Here is a 16,362-nt window from a genome sequence, read left to right as displayed (position 1 = left end):
TTCTTTTTGTTATTCTCTTTCTTGATGTATTGACACTTGGTTAAAAACTGTAAAATTCTCTAGAATTCTTTTCCCAAACTCTTCTAGCACAAAGGCTTCGCTTTATCCATGAAGGTGACGGGGACATTCTGACAGTCCCATCTTGTCTGAAGGAAGAACAAGGTACAGGGATTTAAAGTTTCAAGCTGTGCACTATCTTCTTCCTCTCCAGGCTTCCTTCATTCACTTTCTTGTAAACTTATTACAATCATCCTAAAAAGCAAGCTGCATTTAATGAATACATTTTGTGGAACCCAGATAGAATAGGTTTATGCTGTGAGCATGTTGATACAGACTTTGTTGGAATGCAATTTACAGGGCTTTACCTCATTTTAACAAAAAGTAAGAATTTCAGGCATTGGTGGTGGTGTTTTTTCTCAGTGTGATGCTACCTAGGGAGATATTTGCAGATGTATGGTTTGGGACAGGCAGAATAATCTTGCCTGCCTCAAGACTTCTATATGTTTTATGAAAAAGAGATGGTATTAAATATTTTGGCCTAAGTGTTTTCCCTCTTGCATTTAAAAGTTACCCTCTTTCTCCATCTTTTCAAGATGTCACTGACACTGATACTCACATCACCGTATCAGGTCACCAGCCCAGTTTAAAACTCCCTAACAATTTTCCTATTGGATTACTGCTTAAGCCCACACTCTCTACTATGGCCCATGAGACTCTGTGTGATAAACAGCTGCTGCTCTCCTCTCAGAATGCACTCCCAGGATCCCCAGAGAAGGACTCTGTCTGTTGAGATCACTGCTATCCTCTGGGCCAGTTGCTTGGAGACATTCAACAAATATTTGTTGAATGAACTAGGGAATACTTATCATGTAAATATAGAATTTGCCTATTTAATTTATCCAAATTACAAAACTAGCAAGTTTTTTAAGATACAAAGAATCTTCAAATACAGAAAAATAAAAAATTAATATAGATCAATATGAGACAGATAATGATTTAATAAAGCATCTGAATATTGAACTTTAAAGGAAATACCACTTGTATTACTTCAAGTTCATAGAAAAACTACTTCAAGTAGTTTATTGCCAAGTAGAAATCTGACAGAGGTTAAGAGAAAAATGGACACATGACAATAGATCAGAAAATAAGTTAGTTGGAGGTAGGGGAGGAGGTTGTTGGGTGACCAGCCCCTGTCCATTTATGTCATATAAAGGTACGCCAATTAAGTCAGAGTGATACAGATAGGACAGAAATATCAACGGAACAGAATGAAGAGCCCAGAGATAAATTCATATACAAATGGTGAAGGTAGAAAGGTAACACTAAAAATCAGTGGAGAAGGGAAGAATTAATAACTGGTGCTGGGACATTTAGGTGCCTATTTTTTCAAAAATCATATCCCCATCTTACTCAAAAATAAAGAATCACAGTCAAAATATACAAATTCAAAAGAAAACGGAAGTAAATATTTATGAAATTTCTGGAAGGCAGAAGTCTATTAACCTAAAACTAACAGAAGAAAGTGCAAAGAAAATTATCAAGAGATTCAACCACATAAAACTTTAAACTTCTGTATGTCAAAAATAAACAAACAGCAACAAATATAATTGAAGCCGAACAACCCTTCAGGAAAAAAATTGCAAGAGAGAAATGACTTTATTGTCCAAAAAACTCAAGGGGATCACTCAACAAACATTAAGACTAGCCTATAAATCAGGAAAGGATGAGGACAACAGGCAATTTACCAAAGAAGAAACACAAATGGTATAACAGAATTTGAAACACAGTTTACCTCACTAATAAAGAGAGGCAACAAAACAAGAAAATACCACTTACAATCTATACATTTGCAAAATTGTTTGTTAGTTTGTTTTAGTGAGAATATCCATTGCACTGCTACAAAAATAAACAGATACAAGTACTTTAAAGTATCTGGTAACCTGCACGTCAAAAGTCCTAATATAGTTTAAGCCCTTTAATCCAGCCATTCCACTTCTCCTTAAATTAACACAGTCTGCTACTTTCTTACCTATGTATTCTTGAATTTGTCTTTGAAAGTAAAACAAGGCAAGCAGCATACCATGTTGTTAGGGAGCAGGACCGGCTACATAATTTGTAGGCCCCAGAGCAAAATGAAAATGTGGGGTCCTTGTTAAAAAATGATTAAGACTTTCAAGAGGGCAACAGCAGAGCATTAAACCAAGCACGGGCCCCCCTTTGAACACAGGACCCTGTATGCCTGCAGAGGGAGAAAACCCATGGAGCCGGCCCTGTTAGGGGTATTCTGTACCCAGGTTGTTGGGGGAAAAAAGGTAAATCTCTCACTCTGGTCCATGCAGGCATTGCCCTTCTGATCCTGTGTAGTGGATGAGAGCCTTGGGATGGAGTAGGAAGAGAGGGTGGGTGCTGAGAGGAGGTGTCCTCTTCTAGGGGGGAGGGCAGAGGAAGATCCTGGAGATGCTACACCTCAGTAGACACTGGAACCAAAGCCTGGGCATTTATTAGGGCAGCCCCTAACATTTTCATCTCTGCATGGAACTTAGTCAGCATCTAGAATTGAAGTCTGGTCACTCTCCCTTCCCCTTGTGCTCCAACAGAAGTCAGATAGGTAGGCTCGCCAGCTTTGCTCATACCCAGCCCTGTCCTCTCCTGCCACTGGATGGGAAGGGACACCAGGCCAGCAAAGGGGATGCCCTGGACCCTGGAGTCTCATTTCTTGGTATCTCTGAAATCAAGGAGGGCAATCCAAAAGGGATCGTGAGATAATGGATAATCATAAAGTTTGCTTGTGTATTGTTGAATAAGTTCAGCATACAAAAGATGGTTTAGGAATAGCAATATATAGTACATAAAATTTTGTGAGTATTTCAACGTTGACGTTCATCTTTATCTTAATGTGGAGAAAACATATTTTAAAGATACAGAAGTGAAGAATTAGTAACTAATTCTGAATAATTAGTTGTCTATTAAGAAACAAAACAAAACAAACTCTCTCTACACACACACACACACACACATATCTTCATATTATACAAAATTAAATTCTACCATGATTTGTCCATCCAAAAGCACCAGAACTTACTTTAAAAATGCCCTTTTTCTTAGTTATTTCAAAAGCAAACCTTAGCCCATTTTGGCATGACCATACATTCTGATTTGGCAGGTTTGGTGTGCTGTGGAGACAAGAGCGCTTCACTCTAACCCCAACCTTGTACTTGAACAAACCACTTGATATCTCCGAGCCTCCATTTTTTCTTCTGTTATGCAAGAAAATTAGGGCTGAGATGTCCCCCAAGCTATCATAGCAGCCAACTCCCACTGAGCATGTTCTGTGATCTTGTTATTTCACGAAATCTCCACAGCCACCCCATGAGATAGGACCCATGTTACTATCCCCATTGTCCACACAAGAAAACTAAGGCATAGATTGTGTTCCTTTCCCAAAGCTTGTTGGTGAAAGCACCAGGCCCCAGTGACCTCAGTCACCCCACTACATCATCTCCTGAGATCTTTATTGCAGCTTCTTGGGTGAAAAGTCCAAATGCTGGAACCAGTGCACTTGGATCTGAATCCTTTGTCACTTATCACCTCCTTGACTTTGAAAAGATACTTAACTCTTTGCATCGGGGTCCTTATTTATAAAATGGGGTCCCAGAGTGGTGGGTTTTCTGTGAATTAACACATGTAAAGCCCCTAGTTTGTACTTGGCACATAGTAAGCATTCAGTAAGTGTTACCTATTAATACCGTTCCAAGAGAGTGGATTAATACAGTCGGATAATACTTCAAAATTACGGTCCTAGATCAACACTTTAATCCAAACAATTTATTCTGTATTAATTATCATATTAAAGAATTCAGACCAGGTCTCTCTTTCTAAATGGTTCTTTTGTCCCTGTATTGGCCAATCTGGCCTGCCTGTAATTCTCCAAACTCGCCACATGCAGCGCTACTCATGCCCTGTTCTAATATTTTGCTCGCTTAGAACAGCATCTCTTCCCCATCTAAATACGACCCTAATCCATTATCAGCTCTTCTACAACAGCCTTCCCCAGGTCTCAGGGACCCCTCCCAACTTGGAATGTTGGTATCATTTACAGCCATTTGGCACTTAAAATTGTAATAATCACAACTGACATTTATAGCCGTCATGGGAATATTCCAATTTGTTTTTTGTATATTTTCTCACTGCATTGGCATTCCTATCTTCTTACATGCCCTGGGCTCACAGCCTCTCATACAATGCAGCTGGCAAAAAGACTACGCCCTCAGGAAAAGCTTACTGCTGATGATGACAATGCTCTAGAAAACGGGAAATGAAAACAAGAAAGTCACAGTAGGCTTCTTTTCACAGACAAGTATATTTTTAAAATGTAAAGACTGACCAAGATCCGTGCAGGAGCATAACAAAGTAAGTAAAGTTAACAATGGGGATGGACACAGAGAATTAGTGGAGAGACACGGCACCACCACTGCAATCAAGAACTTTTGTAATATGCAGGAAGAGAGCTGGTTCTGGCATTTTTGTCAGCAGCAGCTGGAATATAATGTGTCACAAGTAGAGGTTATTATGGGAAAGGCTAGTCTAAAATTCTGAAAACCTGAATCCTGGAACGTGTACAAGGCCTTCTGTGAGTCTCTATTTTGGACCTGCCCCTTCTCTAGCAACAGTCTCTTCAGGTCCCTCAAGCCCGTCTTCAGCTTCATTATCCACAGGTACACTACACCATTCATCGTCATCCCTACTGTGAGCTGGGAACAGCAACTCATGCTCCTGTTCTTATCCCTGAATTACCTGCATCAGGAATTCAGACTGTCTGCTAAGTGGCTAATGAGCACGCCCATCCTTCATGCAAGATATACCTCCCTCAACACCAAGTAAGGAATAGAAACACCATTTCAACGGGTGGTTAAGTTTACTGGCCTAGACCGCCCAAGATCAGAAGAGATACACTTTTAACCTTTTCAACTGTTTACTTTTCAAATGCCTTACCAGATTCTTGACCTCTTTGACCCACCACATGTCCTCCCTTTATATACAATGAAAAGCCTGGCCAACCAAGACGTTAAGCCTCCTGTTTAGCCATCCGAACCTCATGATATTTTAGTTTCATTGAACGGTGTAGAGGTGGACACAAATGCCTTAAAACCTACCTAATTGGGATCAGTAAGATCAACTCCGAGCCCATTATCCCATCAACAAATAAATATCGTGTCTAATGTATACAGAACGTATCATGAGCATTGGACAAAGTAAGTTAGCTTGAGGAAAGAAATGAGTGGACTGGATTTTTAATATTATGTAAACTACAAGGAATTGTCATTTTTGTAGGTAAAAAAGGGTCAGAATCAACCATTTCATAAGGTTCAACCTAATTATAAACATTTCTCTGGGAACACTATAATATTGGTGATGAGTATGAAGTAACCAAATTTCATTGGATAGTGCCCAAGATATAGTCACTTAATCTGAATTCTTCTCTACGGCATATAGTGTCATAGTGAGTCACCAATGAACGTATTTAGAGAAATAACATATATTCAGCATAAAGAGACAAAATTCACAAATCTCCCATAAAAAGCATGAAAAATATTTGTTATCCTAATTAAACAAAATAAACAACAAAACTCGAACATTTTTATGTCCGTCTCTTATGCTATTTCACTTCTTACAAAACTCTTGGGAAAATCAGATTATTAATTTCTAATTTAAGTCTTTGCACCAGAAAACTTAATGAGAATTCCACACTGAGAAGGGAAAGACTAAGGTCTGCTTATTTCCTAAGAAGAGGCAAATGACAGAAGAATCTGGAGGAAGGGACAAAGAGGAAGGGCCACACAAGAGAACAAAATGGTAAGCAAATGTTCACCAGCTGCATTCTAGTGCAGCTAACTAGCCTTCAGTCAGTCATTTTTAAAGGCTCTAAAATTTCAAATGTTTGCTAGGATTGTTGTTCTATGAGGAGAAAGGTTTTACTGCTTACCCTTAAATATTTCCCAGTATTCAACCAAATTATAATCATGCAGTGGCATAATGTGGATGACATTTCCCTTGTGTTTGAATATGCATAGTTTATCCTGGAATCTGTCGTTCATCAGCCTCTTTTTATTTTTCATTTTCAAATACAAACAAAATTTTAGCTCTAGGCTAAAATGTGAAGTAAGCATAATATCAGTTGTAAATGTCTCCAAATAATGAAAATAATCTCTCACTAATAAAATTTCTTTTCCTTCTATGTGGTTAAGCTGAGCTAAATGTTAGGAGTAAAATTTCAGTTTTTTAATCTATGTAGAAAACAAAAATACAAAGACTAAGGGCTTGGACTGCATACGTAGACAAATGTCCTCCTACCTCTGAAAATCAAAGTCTCCAAATCAGTTACTACAAAACATAGAGAGGGGCGAATGACACCACATCACCACAAAGCTTTCAGGGGTACCCACATTCTAAATGGGGAGCTTGAACTTCAATGGCTAAATAGCATGGATTTCAGGCATTCCAAACATAGGAGGAAAGAATATCTGTGATGGTGTCAGGCAGTGTACTAAGCACTTTATACACATAATCAAATTTAATCTTCACAACATTTTCAAGGTAAGAGAATTGGAGCACAGAAGTTTAACCAGCCCAGGGTCACAGTGCAAGTCTATCCCAGAGCAAAACCAGGTCCATCTGATTCCAAAACTCTTCTCCATTATCCTGTGCCATCATAAATTAAATGGGTAACTATCAAGTTTGGAAGTAGAGAGTATCAAATAGGAGCAGAAGATGAACAGAAAGAAGACCTAGATTCCAGTCTAAGTTCTAGAATTTTCCAGCTAAGGGATTTAAGTTCTCTGAGTTTCAATTTCTTCAGAGCATGGTTATAATAAGTGCTCAATGAGCACTTGTTGAGGCTAAAGACTTCTACGAGTCTCTGAGATGCCTTCAAAGGACCCTCCTACCACAGTAGGCAGATGGCTAAAGGTAGGGACAATCTCATTCCTTACAAATTTCAAGACTCATAAGATCTGAGGCAGGGGAGACTGATGTCATTGAACTCCTGGTCCTGTCAAGTCAGAGAGAGAAATGAAAGCCAGCACTTTCAGAGTCAGCCTTTGGTCTACTTCTAACCTTCCACTACTCTGATCCTTCCCCTTTGTCCTAGCCCTTAACAAAGAAATTATTTCCACTTATAAGGTGAAATTTACACTTTAATGCCTTGCCCCATAACCTGTGAAATTCTCCAGTCTTAAGTGAGAGCTATCACAACCTGCTACTACCTATGACCAAAAGGGTGTTGCAATCATTCAAGTCTGGGGAGATGCTGAGCCCCAGGAGAACCAGATTCGAGTCTTTGAAACACTACGGGAATAAAAATGGCACGGTGGTCACTGTGGTCAAAGACTCGTTCACTCAATTAAAAATCTGCCTTCTTTACACAGAAATCTTCATGCTGTAAAGATAGGAGGGAAAAGAGGCAGGAGGTAAAACAATAATACAACTGTTAGGTTAACTAGAAGCATCTCTCCAAACAAAGCTACCTGACTCATTAATTTGTACAACAGATATGGATTTGGTCCCTGCTTTAATGACCAGGCATTAGGAGCTGGGAACCTAACAGCAAAGCATCTCTTCTCTCAAGACATTTACAGTCTAGGGGAGGACTGACCCAGTAAGCATAATCATCTCTACAAATGCTACGAATAAAGGCAAGGTGCTCCGGTGTTCACCATACGTCCATCTAGCTCAGACTTGGCTGGGGTTACAAGTAAGGTGATCTGGAAATTTACTCAATGCTGAGTACATATCCCAAGTAGAGTGAAAGGTCTAGAAGCAAAAGAGAACACTGCGCATTCAGGAACCACACATAATTTAGTGGGGCTAGAGAAGATGGAAGAAGGAAGGGAAGGAGCTGGGAGATGGTCTTGAAACCCGAAGTCTCACAGATCCTGCTAAGGAACTTCAACTATATCCAGAGAGTAGCGAGGCACTTTTGAAGAGTGTGAACAAGCAGACTGGCATATCAGACTGCAGAAGGCCAGATTGAGCTGCAGTGTAGAGAATCGACAGGAGAGGGTAAAACTGGAGGCAGTGGGACTGGTTAGAAAGATGTCACTGGAAGTAGCAGCAGTGGGTGGAGAAAAATGAGAATTGAGAGATGTGAGCCCAGTAAAATCACCAGGAATTTATGATTGGATGGTCGAGGTGAGGCAGGTAGAAAAGTCACAGATGGCACCTAGGATGATCTTCTTGAGGGTTCAGAGGAGTAAATGTTGCCTAGCCTGCTGTGTATGAGCAGTTGAAGATGGGAAATTCTCTGAATCATGACTGCACCCAGAGGCAACCAGAGAACAGACTCCAGTCCCTACCAAACATGTCTGTCTTCCCTTTCTCACTCTCCCCATGCCTGCGTGATTCTCAAACTCTCTTGTTATTCCTCTTTACCCTATGGATCTGGCCCAACTAGGACTGAATGGCTCCCCTCCATTCCACCTGCCTCCTCCAAGCATATGGTCACACTACTGTTGACTCTCAAGGTCAAAGATATCTTAAGACTGGTTATAAAGAAAGATCATTCTTTTCAGGAAAAACATGGTATATGGACATGGGATGGTGAATGAAGTACCAATCTTGGTTGTTTTTTTAAACACAGAGGATCAAGTTTCAGCCAATTCTTCGCAGCAATATTCATTAGCTGTAGAGCAGATGGAGAAGCCACTGAAACACTTGGATGCAGTGTCCACTGTTGCTATTCGAATCTCAGCTGTGCCTCATCACCTCTGATGACAGCATTGACGATTCACTGGCTGAGCCCAAGGCTGGCTTTGGAAACCCAACCCTCAGAAAACAAAACCAGCTACTTGGGCCACATGTTGGCCTGACACAACTATTACCAGAAAGCTTCTTACAGGACAGCTTCCAAAGCCATTCCTTCTGATTTAAAGAATTAATAGGAAAATAAATAATGCAATTTATCAAGCTTTTTTAAGCACATATATTCACTATGATGGTCTCCTCACTACATACACTGTGTCCATACAGGAATACAGGTACAAATGAGTTGCCTACTAATACCCAAGGTTATTGGGTGCTTGGGTCAGGATTATGGAGTCTCTAGCAAGCCTTCTTCTTGTATATTCACCCTTCTTTCTCACTGAATATATTTTGTAAGTTATTCCATTAGTTACAACAAGAAACCTTCCGAAATTTCTATTAAGAAAGGGGTTTTTGTGATCCACACTAGTTCACTGATTGCCATATGAAGAATCAAGAATCGAAAGATTAACAATATGAAAAGAAAAGGAAAATGCGTTAAGTGAGTTTTAAAAAGAAAGAGATTGGACTAAAATCTCCAAAGTTTGAACAAAGCAAGGTTCTGATGGCACTAAACTTCAAAAACTCATATTTTAGTAATTATTCCGTGATTTGTAAGGAAAAGGAACATGGATAGAGGTCAGAGAGACATTTTACAACTGGGAAGAAAGTCATATATATATGTATGTGTCCCGGTTGCACATGAACTGTTACTGAGTTGAGATTATAACATTACTTTTTGCCTTATGCCACGGTTCTTCTGCATGATGACCAAAGTCATGGATTTATACACCAATACCTTAAAATGTGTAGTAAACTCAGCCTAAAATATTTCTTAAAGTGATAACTTATTTTGGGAATAATAGCATTCACTTTAAAAACTTAACCGTTTAGTTCTGACAGTAAATAAATCACACAACAGTCTCCCCACAACCTAGCAACACTGAGTAATAAATCTTTGAATTCAACTTTACACCAGACATAATGCTGTAAAGTAAAAGTCTAGTTTTTACTCACTGACCTCAGTTTCGCCTCTGCTGGACAGTAAATCTGATGCAAAATGAGCAAATATGGGTGGCTGAGTTTCAACCTGGCATAACAGTGAGGCTTTGTCAAGGATCCCAGAATTTAGAGAGATTTTAGGAACAAAAAAAAAGTTTGAAAAACAAAAACATATGCTAAACAGCTGGGGATGAAGGAATGAAAGGATGGGGAGTGCTTTCAGCTTAGCTAGGAAAACATTCTATTTAATGACTTTTCCTTTTAGTTGACCCACTCTAAGTTTTTCTTTTTTAATCTCTAAAACTATTATCTCTACAAGGCACATGGTAGGTGAATAAAGATACATTCATTCATTCAAAGTTCAACAAATAGTGTTTTCATCTCTTACCAGCTCTGGGACCCTAAAAAATTAATTTCACTGTGCCTCAGTTTCCTCATCTATAAAATGGGGACAATATTTGTATGTAACTTACAGTACACTTTAACCATAATCGTACATCCTTTGCACCAGACACCATGCCAAAGCTGAGATTTACAACAGTGAATAAAGCAAACCAGATCCCAGCCTTCAAAGAGGCAGAAGACATCATTAGGAAACAAAAATAAATATAGAATTTCAAAATCTACCAAGTACCTGAAGGAAATGCATAAGATACTACTGAATAAAAGGGGGGGCCTACTTGGATGGAGGGGTCATGGAAGTCTTTGCTGATCAAAGTTTAGGGACCTTTGAGCTGAAATCTAAAGAGCAATAAGGAGTCAGCCATGCAAAGAGAAGAGACAAGCACATTCCAGGCCACGGATTTGGGAATGAGCAAATCATGCAGTCCCCAGAGGCAATAAGAAAGAATGTGGCGTTTGTGAGTCTGTCTATATGGATTAGGAGGTCACTGGATGGTTTTCCAGTGGGATAATGACTGATTTTTGTTCTGAAAGATGATTCTAGCTCCGGAGTAGTGAATGAACTAATGAGGTTCAGAATGAAAGCACTGGGGAGGCTACTGAACGCCTTCCAGTGGGAGATGATGATTGCTTGGCATAGGCAGTGACAGGGAAGATGGAAAGAAACGAACTTAAGATACCTCCTGAAATCGCACAAAATGTCTGCCTTGGCTTTCTCTTCTCAGATGCAAACATTAACAAGAGAAATGACTACAAAGAAAATTTAAATAGTCCCTATTTTACTGAAGTTCTTCAGTTGGCTCTCTTTATGAAAGCCATGGAAATTAACCAAGTGTTTTTACCAAGAGAGTTTATAGCCATAAATTGATTTGACAGTTCAGGCTGACTTCTTGGTGGTGTTTTGATTGAGAGCTATAAGACCCCATTACTTAGAAAGTAAAATCAAGATGTTTAATGGTGCTAGATCCATGTTGTAGACAATTCTTCATTGCTTTAACTTTAGATTGAATTGTAAATTGTCTTTTGGATAGTGAGCTAGAGGTCTGGTGCCAACCAGGACTAGTAAGGAGAGGTTTCCCCACCGTAGCTTCCTGGTAAAGTGTCCAAAAGCAATCACCTTGTTCTCAAGTTTCCATCCAGAGGTTAAAGTAGAGAATATTTCATGAAAATTATGTGCTTCCATTCCAAACTATCACTTTGTGCTTTGGGAAAGAAAAGGAGGGAGAGAGAGAGGGAGGCAGAGGGAAGGAAAGAGGGAGAGAAGGAAGGAGGAAGGAGGGAGGGAGGGAGAGGAGGAGAGAGAGAGCACGCACATAGAAGAGAGAGAAAGAGGGAGGGAGGGATGGAGAGAGAGAGAGGGAGAGAGAGGGAGAGAGGAAGAGAGGGAAAGAGAGAGAGAGGAAGAATATAAGAAAGGAGAGGAACTAAAGCATTATTTGTCATCACCCAGAAGTGCTAATGCTGGCTCCCAAACCTCAAGTTCTGATTCCTTCATCAATCTTAATATCCCCCAGATTCTGTGTAGAGCAAACATGGAAAGAAAAGAATGTTCTTAGCCAAATATTAGAGTCTAGCTTGGAAAAATGAGCTTTGCAATGACAGCACATATTTTTAAGAGCTTATTGGATTCTAACTAAGGAGACTGGTTCCAGGCCTTGTAGTTGCACATATTTTCTTGATTCCTAACTTAATCATTTTTACATCATCCACTTTAAAATAAGCCAAAGAGAAGCTTCCTCCAGGAATAGCCATTCATTGGCATTTCACAATTAAAAACAAGATCACATTTGTGCAACTAGCTTTGAACAAGAATTTGATTTAGATTTAATAAGATACATGCTCATGTGTAATGCATACCAATGAGTATGACAAGAAATATTTAATGTGATACAGCTCTAGCATAAAACTAAATCAGTTTTAACAACTCACCAGGATTTATTAGGCACAGTTTACACAACTTGATGGCGTTGTAGTTAATGGTACCTGAGCCTTCGATGGAAGAAAAATGAGTATACATTTTCCCTCTTCCTATCAACATATCTAAAGCATACAATCCATGCTCTTCTCCATTAATAATACCCCAAGAAAAACGAGATTAAAATCTAACTTATACAGCACAATTATAGTAAGTTTGCTAACAATGACAATTGATATTTCTGAAATGTAACTTTTAATTTTGAACATTTTATTCTCTTTGCTCTGAACAATATCTTCCAGGTGATTTAAGAGGGCAAGTTTTCCATGTAAGCAGGTGGCTCCTATATGCCTGGGAAAATTACATTAAAAAACAATAGCCTGGGCTACTCTTCTTTTTCATCATTTCTAAATCTTATCACTTATATAACTCATTTAATTGGTCGCAACTCTCTCTCTCTACAAGCAAAGACAATGGGTAATCATGTAGTACAAATAGGTCCACAGTTTTGCCTGAGGAACTTTTCAGTCTTTTCTTATATCTAATGCAAATTACAAATGTGTCCCCTTCCTTTTGGTATGTGGTAGAGGCTATCAAATTTCATATATGGCAACCCTTCATCTCCTCCATCTCACTACTAAACACAGATACACATTTTAAATTAAGGGGAGAGGGAGGAATTATAATCTAATTAACTAATTATAAATCATAGAATATTTTTTTAAAAATGTATTTGATTTTTTTTAGTCCCCTACAGCAGAGTAGCTGAAAGGGATTCCAGTTGGAAGGTTTGCTGCACCGTGTTTATGACGCCACAAAACCAACTGGTATAATAGCACATGAATGTGGGCAAATGAGACTATCTCTTCTTTTAAAAGAAATGTTTTTCTCAAAGGCATTAAACATGCTTCCAGGAGCCTGCTTTTCACTCTGGATTTTCCAATCAAATGGTTTCACTGCATCATAGTTTGGTCCCTGGATAAAGACAGAATCCCTCAATGATCATTCTTCCTCCTCCCCCAAGCAGGAAAACCAAGAGACCAGGAAGTTCACTACTTGAGACTAAGGTCCAGCATCAGCAGCTAGTAAATCTATCACGGGATTCATAAGTCAGGGTAGAGACCCTCAAGAACCAGGTGAGTGTCAGACAAGACTAGATAAGCTCCTGCTGATGATCCCCATTTGCTACAATGAGCCAATCCTGGAGCATCATGGACCCCACGAAACCTCATCACTTGTCTGGTCCAAGAAGCATAACCTTCTTGGATAACTGTGCCTTATATATATACTCAGGTAATAATATCTCATACCCAAGGAAGAGTAGTAGGAAGAATGTCCATCCATCTATTCATTTACTCATTTGACATCCAAGAAATATCTATAAAATGCAACCATGTGGCTGGTAATGGGGATATAATTATATGCAAAACCATGCAGAGTCCCTGGTAGGGTGGAGTTTCCAGCCTACTGGTGGAGGAAGGCACTAATCAAATCATCATGCTTAAAAATGATTAGTTTATAACTAAAGACTCTAAAGGAAACGAATGTAGTTCTTTGAAAGTGTAATAAAAAAGAAAGAAAGAAAACTCAACCTGAGATTGGAAATCAAGGAAGGCTTCCCTTGATACTTAAGAGGTAAACTGGAGGCTAAAGAGGAATTTGGGTAAAGAAAGTGTCAGGCAGAGGGAACAGCCTGTGCAAAGGCCTCAAGCGAGAAGGAGCATGATTTGTTCGAGAACTAAAGAAGGCTCGTATGCTGGGGCACATAGAAAGCAGTGACAACGTATGGGCAGGAGGAATACCACGGAAGACTTGCAGCCATGTTCAAGACAGAGGTCTTTGTTCCAAAAGCAATGAGAAATACTCAAGTGTTTAAAAACAAACTCAAGTTGCACAGAAATTTAGTCCATTCTAAGAGTGGCATTTCAAATCAACAGGAAGAAAGACTGATGCTTCAATAAATATTTTGGGACAACTGTTAGCAATTTATAAAAAATATGTAATAGGCTAGAGCTGACCTCATTCCTTACCCTAAAATATATTTCAGATAAATGAATTGTTGAAATGCATAAACTGAAAACTAGAGAAGTACTAGAACATAAGTGTGAAAGTTTTTCTACTCTGGATTAGAGAAATTTGTTTAATCACATTAGGAAATGCTGAAATCATACAGGAAATGATGCATAAATGTGACCTAATAAGAAAATAAAACTTCTATCTTTGTAGCAAAAAAAGGAAATAGACAGAAATACTCAGAATAAAGCACATCAGAGAAGAAATGAAATAGAAAAAAAAAAATTACCCAAAAACTACCACATGGAAAGTTGAAAGATAAAATTAAAAACTTCAAAAAATATTAATAACACATTTTATGGTCAAAGAATAGTTACCACTTAATACTAGAGAATAAAAACGTCAACATAAAATTGAGGAAAGGATAGGATTAGGCTATTTATTAAAGGAAACATGGAAGTGGTCAGTGAACATGTGAAAATGTTCTATCTCAATGGTAATAATAAAAAAAAGGAGGGGCCGGCCCCGTGGCTTACTGGTTAAGCACGCAAGCTCCGCTACTGGCAGCCCAGGTTCGGATCCCGGGCGCGCACCGACACACCACTTGTCTGGCCATGCTGAGGCTGCGTCCCACATACAGCAACTAGAAGGATGTGCAACTATGACTTACAGCTATCTACTGGGGCTTGGGGGAAAAAAAGGGGGGGAAAAAAAGGAGGAGGATTGGCAATAGATTTTAGCTCAGGGCTGATCTTCCTCACAAAAATAAAAATAATTAAAAAAAGGAATAAAAATAAGAGGAAACTGTGTGTGTGCGTGTCAGTGAAACTATGAAAGGTTTGAAAAGATTGACCAGTCCCACAACAGCGGGATGTGGACCACAAGTGCTCTGCAGCACTCAGAAGGAACGGAAAGTGGTCCACATTTGTGAGGGCAATGTGACAAATATGTATCAGAACTTAAAATGAGCAGTCTTTGACCCAGCAAAACTTCTCAGAATCTAGCCTCAGAAACTGCATAGGTCCAAAAATTTTACACCTAAGGCTGCTCATCTAATCATTTTCATGAGTGAAAGAGTGAGAACTGGTTAAATAAACTGTCTCTTATATCCAAACAAAGATTACACAAAATTAAAATTGGATGCATTTATTGACACGGAAATATGTCTACGACGCTATTGAATGAAATGAAGTTACAGAATAGCATGGGGGGCATCATTTCACATGTATGCAGTGACACCCATGTAGTTACCTTTGTTTGAACCCATAGGAGATTTCTCTTTCCTTTTTTCCTACAGAGTGTCAAATTTATTCACTATTTCCTGTATGCCTTCAGTATATCCTAATATTATTCAATTGGATTTCTCTAACCCAGCATAGAAAGAATTTATGCCTATGTTTTTCTAGTACCTCTTCAATTTTCAGTTCATGCATTTCAATCTTGTGTGTATCTGGAATATACTTTATCATAAGGAGTGAGGTCAGAGCAAGCCCATGATAAGAGGGATTACATCTGGGAGGGAGCTGGGTATCTGACAGAAACAATCTTGCTTTCCTACTCTTCATCTCTTCTCCCCACCCCGCAAATTCATACACAAGTGCACCATACCCACAGATGCTCACACAAGCACATAAACAAACAGGGAGGGAAGGAGGAAGATAGACTGACAAAAGATATTCTAATTTGTAAGACCAAAGTCTGAGAGTCTTCCAGCTCCAAAGGGATATCCTGTTAAGTAGTCCTAAGTGTTTTAACTCTGGGAAAAATTTCCACAACAGGGAGACAAGGTCCCATAAAGCCGACAAAAATGGCTACATTTTTACCCCCATTCCTATGGTTCTGGCGAAGCCCTAGAGGCTGTTGTCTCCAAATGCAGCATCCTGGACACGTAGGCAGGAAAACTGATGGGCCCAGCCATTTCAACATTAGCACCACTGTCTGAACAGTGGTATGGGTGCTGGGATGTGCCCTTGGGGTGGAGGGGGGGATGGGGGTTAGGGGTAGGGGGTGGACATCAGCTATCAGTTATTTGAATTGGGTCCCTCATGCATCTTCTAGCTCATAGTAAAGGGCTAATTTGAAATAAGTTAACTTATGAGAATAACATAATAATGAATAGCTAGTGAATCTGTCAGTAAGGGAATTGCTGATGCTGATCATTAAAAATGATGCTTGATATGCCCAATGTTATACTCAGTATATGTCAAGGTAAAATTGATCAATATATTGAACTG

The 16,362-nt window shown here is 39.2% G+C and overlaps 1 protein-coding gene across 3 annotated transcripts in view; it reads right to left on the bottom strand.

Moving 5' to 3' along the window:
- Positions 1-16,362, bottom strand: part of FBXL7 (F-box and leucine rich repeat protein 7) — a 399,891-nt gene that overhangs the window by 299,072 nt on the left and 84,457 nt on the right. The gene's annotated exons all lie outside the window — the stretch shown is intronic.

Source organism: Ceratotherium simum, chromosome 18, assembly GCF_057802395.1.
Source record: "Ceratotherium simum simum isolate JZ-2026a chromosome 18, ASM5780239v1, whole genome shotgun sequence".
NCBI classification, from domain to species: domain Eukaryota; kingdom Metazoa; phylum Chordata; class Mammalia; order Perissodactyla; family Rhinocerotidae; genus Ceratotherium; species Ceratotherium simum.
The sequence above is the reverse complement of the archived record's forward strand: the minus strand, read 5'-3'. Positions and strand labels throughout refer to the sequence as shown.